The sequence below is a fragment of the Ambystoma mexicanum genome, chromosome 1q (genome assembly GCF_040938575.1).
Source record: "Ambystoma mexicanum isolate Mex_15411 chromosome 1q, UKY_AmexF1_1, whole genome shotgun sequence".
Lineage (NCBI taxonomy): Eukaryota > Metazoa > Chordata > Amphibia > Caudata > Ambystomatidae > Ambystoma > Ambystoma mexicanum.
In genome coordinates, this window is record NC_090922.1 from 326,978,202 (window position 1) to 326,984,860 (window position 6,659).

Genomic DNA, 6,659 nt, shown 5'->3' on the forward strand with positions numbered 1-6,659 from the left:
AAGATGGAACTGCTAATGATGTTCTTTTGTCTCCTCTGCTGGTCCGCGATTCCAGGAAAGCCAGGTGCTGGGGTCTGAACACGGTGAGCATTACGCTGCTGGCTGCAGAATAACGCGAAACACGTTCTTTAGCTTGGGTGTGGTTTATATAGCCTACCCTGTAAAGTAGTCCAGGTAAAGTAAGCTACCACACCCCAAAACACTGCACCGCACAGTCTGGTTCTTAGGGACTAGACTGTGTGGGTGTCTCCATGTTGGCTGCAGGCCTCCACATAAAAAGTAGTCCCTTCAGGACCCATTCCAAATATGAGCCTGGGAGAGTCCCCGGTGAAAATGCACGGCCCTTGGGGCCCCAAATGAACCCCGAGCCCTAACCCTACCTGGCATGTGACCATGCCAGTGGGGTTCTGGGTCACCGATCATGACAATACACCCCAACCCTCTCAATAGTTTCTTCATCAATGGTCTCTGGATCTTCTAGGGTGAGACAGGATGAGCATCTGGTGGACTGAGAAGTGAGCAGGACAGACCAAGGATGGGGACTTGGAATCACATCTAGTGGCACAATAGATGTAGCAGGAGGGGTGGCAGATGATGACAGGACATCAGAATACTGTAATTGCTCACTGTATGGCCAGGTTTGCAAACATCTTCCCAATGTTTTGCAGCAACGCCCTCTTGTGAGTTGTGGTTGTGTTCTGCCAGTCTCTCCATTAAGTATGAATATGTGATGTGATTGAACTTTGGGGCAAGCCTAGTTTGAGGTCCTCTTTTCATGCTTTAGCTTAGTCATCTGGTCCCCGAGTATGCACAAACATATGTACTTGAACCTCGAGAATGTTATAATGGTATTACAAAGGGAATAGGATGGATTAAATGTTCACTGCCGGGAGTGCTTCAGCAGGCACAGCCTACTGTCCCAATACTTTTTCAGCTTAAAAGGCTAATAGTGGTGAAAGAGAGCAGAGAGTATCCTCTGTAAAAATGTGTAAGGTCAGTTTACTTCACACCACATAGTTTAAACAAAAAAATAAGACATTATCACATCAGTTGAATTACAAGCATGATGGAGATGAAAGATATATAACGTTCTACCCAGAATAGGAGTAGCATAATAAGAGATCTGCATTTTCTTGCAGTTGAAGTTGGTTTTCTAGATCCCCACTTCCTTCTTGTCTGAAATGCAAGATGAAATATCCTTCTCAGAGAACAATATCCGTACCCACTTGTGAGACACTATTCATCCAGCTATGAATTGAGATTAAATGGATTGTGGTGTTGGTTCCTTGTGATGGCGTGTCACTCATTTCAATGTGACAAAGTGATAGGGGGACGTCCTAGGAATATCTTTTTTTTCTTTAGAAAGCTGGTTTTTCAAATACATATTATGACCCTTGGAATGTGTAGTCCTGTCATTGGAAAATGTGTGTGCTATACAAGCTGTGGTTATATGTTCATTTATATGTGATGAAATTCTTTTTGGGGGGTTCCCCTGCCACCTGTCGCGGTTTATTGTACTGTCACAATCAAGTCAGAGAGCTCCTTCCCCTACAATGAATGTGGCGCACAATAAAAACACTTTTATTTGTACCATTTTTTGGGAAGGCCTCCACCTGTCTCGCACTCAATCCCAACGAATACCCAGCACCCCAGTGGATTAGGAACCAGGCCGTTGTGTATTAAGAAGATATTTATTAATTTAGTTTTATGTCAACTTAGAATAAACAACTTACATCAGCCACCAATATTGTGGCAACATAAAACGAAATAACCTTTTCTAAGTAGTACACTGAGATAACTCAAGAATATACACTGACAAGAATTTCCTTTTACATCTCCCACCACTACAATCAGAGAACAGTTCACAGCGCACAAGGAAAATGAATGCCAACAAAGTTATGCTTTTCCCCCCAGCTACCCTCGGCTCCTATGCACTCCAAGATTAGGCCTCCCTCAGCTGAGATGTTTCTCCACATTTTGTCAGTAGATCACCTGATGGAATAAGGGGGAACAAATCCTGCTCTGAGGCAAGTTACCATAGTTATAGGGCAGTGGACATCACTAACGTCATAATTCCTGCAGAAGGGATTGGTTGACGCTCACTACCCAATCCCCCACCCTGTGTTGTGATAGGGCACAGGGATGTGGGAGTGCTTTGGCCTGGCTAGCGGAGGAGAGATCTTCATCATCTCACTTTGACAAGTGGGCTCGGTCATGTTTTTGCACTTGAAATCTCACTGCCTTGCAAGTACCCCTAACTTCCAAAACTTGACATGTATGAATACATTTTTGACACCTATATTTTACTGCGAGTCAAATGACCCTAATCAGAAGTCTGTATGTCATTCCTGTGCAGAGCTACGGTTAATCTTTCTTTACTCCAGAGCCATAACAGTGAAAAATATGCCCTTTTATGGGCATCATAGGAATTATGATTGGCATGTTTTATCAATTTTTTTGCATCGTTGCTAAATACAAGGAGGCCCCAATCACATTTTCATGAATAACTTCATTGTGTTTCTCACAGCAAAATCGTTTTTGGATGATCAGAATGGATTTACTTTCACCTTTAATAAAAGCTTAGAATAACTATTTTGCAATGTATACTGTCCAATATACATGATTAAATGTATTTCTCCCCTTTTGAACAATGGGCAGCCCCACCACTCCTTTACTCAGACCTCCCACCTTTTCTTAATTTTCACTCCTGCTCAGTTCCAGCATATGACGCATGCAGAGGGATCTGTGTTTACATTAGTTCAGAGTTAATGAGCACTAATGCACTTTTTAATGGGTTTTTTCAGCCGGAGGTCATAAAGGCTGGAGAACAGACCTGTCTTTATCAGGTGCACCTCGTGAATTTGATCTCAAAGCATCTTATTTCTTGTATTTTTTTGGGAAGGCACTGATGTTTGAAGTTACAGGCCAGGGCTAGGTCTCCAGGACAACCAAGGGAATGCAGTTTTACATCCTGAAGAAATGGCAAGCAGCACAAGGCCTTTCACACTGAGCTGCAAATTGCTTTTAACTCACATTTTACTTTTAAATAAACTCTTTAGAATGCACAGAGTTTCAGTGTATATAAGTGTCCTGCAAAGTTGTCCCTTGCATACAGCGGTGAAAAATATCATAATCACACTTTTAGTGCTGTTGGTGAACATTTTGCTTTGCAGATTGTCACTTTGGAGGAAAAACTAAATGTCATTTGATTTATTTCACCCATGAACGAAACTCCATTTTACTTCAGGTGCTTGAACCCAGTTCAGGATCCGATTATAGATGCTGTGCACTGTTGTTTCATATGTGATGGGCTCCTGATAGAAAGAAATCCAGTTCACATTTGGAAAGTCTTGCAAACATTTTGCTGAGCATATTATTATTAGTCTTGGAGGGAAAACACAATTACATGTTTTTATTTATTTGCCATGCAAAAGGCTTTGTTTCACCACAGCCGCTTGAAACCCAATTCTGGCATTTTCATTTAAGATTCTGGGCACTGCTGTTTCTCTGGGAATGTCATTGCAGCTCTCCAAGAATTTGTCAACAATTGCCATGTGTCTTTCCTTTATGCCAGGCAGTTTGCATCTTTAGCATCTTGAAGTTTTTAGGCCCAATTTCACTCCTTTTTGCTTTGATTTCATAGGCCTTATGTTGGACTTCATCTATGTACAGGTCTAGGAATTTGGTGAGCGCACATAACTGACTCTGGCCTCTTTATTTCTCACATCCAGGGGCTATTTCACCCCACACACCCACTTCCCCAATTAATATACCAGTATTCTCCACCCCCCACTATGTATATTCCCTTCTCCACGCCCCCTATGTTTTTTTATTGGTTTTTTGAGAAAATAAATATTGGAAGAAAATACATTGAAAAAGTGACTGTTGGTAAATGAACATCATACCTAAGCTGTTATAGCCAGCAAACAGAGAACATGCACTCTATTAAACACCTTCACCTTTTCAAACCATTAATCAATATAATAAAAAAAAAAATCAACACCTTCACTGTGCTCAGGCAGTTAAATTGTCCTGCTAAGGCCCTCAGTCCGGGTGTACGAAGCATAATTATATCCCTTGGTATGTTCATTTCACATTCTCATTAGACAAGCTACAGTATGTTAGAACTGGTGCAGCACACAGATATATCAGAGTGACACATTGCAAGTCAACTGGCTTTGCAGAGCAGACCTTTGAGGAATTGCCATCTGACAAGGGTGCAAAGCCCTGGCTTTTTTTGTTTTTTAGTACATACAATTATGCAGGTGATTCCTTCTACAATGGGGTAATATGCTAACCAGATCCCCCTTTGTTGGAACTCCATGCTGAAAGCATAGTGCACCTGTGGCCTTCTGCGTCAGCAGCCTGATCTGCAGCACCCGCTCTGCTCGTGGCGCAGAGTAGGTACAAATGTCACAAGAACATACTTACCTGGCAGGGGAGACACCATGATCACTAAGGTGATTCTCCCAGGGTGAGGCTCATCCATTGCACACCGGATGTGCTGACCCCTGCGATGTACCCAAATGCGAGATACATTTGCATAATTTCTGGTAGTGGGGGACTGCGTTCGCGCATTCCGCTAAAAAAAAATAAAACGAATGTCACAAGATGCCCCTCGACCACTGCAGCGGCAACAAAGTCACTGCAGCACAAGGGCGACATTTAATAATAATAATTTGGCATTTATATAGCGCTACGAACCCTCAGGTATCTGAGCGCTGCTTATTATTTATTACCCATGGTGTGTGGTGCTCATTTATTGACCTCGGAAGGATGAAAGGCTGAGTTTGGCCCCGCCAGGATTTGAACCTGTGTTAGCAAGCGCTGCACCGATGTCAAAGCGAGCGCTCTACTCGCTGTGCCACTTGACCAGCTTTAAGATATGTTCTCTGTTCCCAAACTACGATGATCACGAGTACCCCATGCTGATGGCAGGGTAATCTCTAAGAATAAGTTATGCCTCTTTTTAGGCATAGTGCATGGCGATACCTATGATCATGGCTGTCACATACCAATTGGTATTACACATATTTCAGCCCTTGGCATTCAGCTCTGCAGTGGAAGAGACTTGGTTTTTGTGTAAGACACACCGATAATGCCAAACAGCAGGACAGAAATGAAGAGGACTCAGCTTCTCTTTGATTCTCTTTGAGAGGGTGGTAGCCCACTCTTCCGGAAACAGCCGTACTGCAGGCTGCTGTCCTGGGGCCAGGCATCAAAGGGGCACACTGATTCCAGAGGAGTAACCTCACACAAGGGTGCTGCATATCTAAGGGTCTTTGTTGCCAGTAGGGGGTCAGTGTGGGATAGTCAAGAGTGTTCTGGACTCTGGAAGGTCTTCTACCGTCTTGTTTTCTCACTATCTCTCTTTACCATTCGTTCTTCTTAAATATTCTGCTTCCTCTTTCCCTACCATGTAATTTTCTAGTGCTGCAGAAACTTTCTCGTCAATGATTCTAACCCTTTCCTCTGCAGGATCTCTTTGAAGAACCCGATAATATTTATGAAGAAAGAATGGTAGAGTACCGGTCTTCTATATTCTGTCAAAAATTCATAAACATCTAACTAGACCACCAGGGCGTCCGATAGTGTTGGGAGTAAACTCCATTTTGGAGCATTATCATAATTTGCCGACTTTTATCTGAGACCGTATGTTCGTCAAATGAAAAGCTATCTTAAGGATACAACCGATGCCATCAACAAAATTGAAGGGGCCAGGTTCGTACCGGGTACTAACTTGTTAATCTGTTTGGATATTCAGTCCTTGTACACAGTCATTCCTCAAAATGCTACCCTTGAGGTGGGTGAGGAAACTCTTCTGGGCCGCAAAGACAATCCCCCTGTGAGTAACAGCTTCATTTTATGGTGCACAAAATATGCCCTTATTATGAATTTTTTCCAGTTAGAGGGAACTTTTTACCAGCAAGTAGAGGGAACGGCCATGGGGGCGGCCATGGCTCCTAATTTGGCTAATCTATATGTGGAGATGTTCGAGAACGTGACCATCTATGACCCCTTTAAGAACAACCTGCGACAATGGTCGCTGTATATTGATGATATTTTCATCATTTGGGAAGGGGATAGAGCTACAGCAGAAGAATGTGTGGTTTGGCTAAACCAGCAAAATAGGTTTTTGAAAATTACGCAAGAGATCAAAGATTTTGAAATCAATTTTCTTGATATCACCATTTTCCATCAAGCAGGTGTGTTGCGAGTCAAACCTTCTAGCAAAGCGACTGACCGCAATGCGCTTTTACATTTTTCTAAACATCATGCACAACACATCAGACGCAACTTACCTTTTGGTCAGTTCTTGAAACGTAATAGCAGTTTGAAGCAACATTACGTGGAAAGTGCCAACATTCTCCACAATATATTGGTTGCACGAGGGTACCCGGAGAGTCTTGATAAACAATCAGCCAAGCGGGCGTACAATAATAACCGTGAAGCCTTGCTGGAACAGACTCCAAAGGAAAACAAGAGAGAAAATAATTTGGTGTTTGTCAACACTTTTTCTGACCTGACTTACAAGATCAAAGGTGTGTTCTACAATAACTGGAAGAAAGTGTATAGTAAGGAGAATGGTGCCCCCCTTGTGGCTTTCAAAAGAAGTCAAAATGTGAGAAACATTCTCATCAGGAATGACATTTCGGCCA

The 6,659-nt window shown here is 42.7% G+C and overlaps 1 non-coding gene across 1 annotated transcript; it reads left to right on the forward strand.

The window, feature by feature from the left end:
* Positions 1 to 4,423: 4,423 nt before the first annotated feature.
* On the forward strand, positions 4,424 to 4,585 carry LOC138565530 (U1 spliceosomal RNA). Its single transcript, XR_011301374.1, has one exon. It is a non-coding gene; the product is annotated as a U1 spliceosomal RNA (small nuclear RNA).
* The last annotated feature ends 2,074 nt before the right edge of the window (positions 4,586 to 6,659 follow it).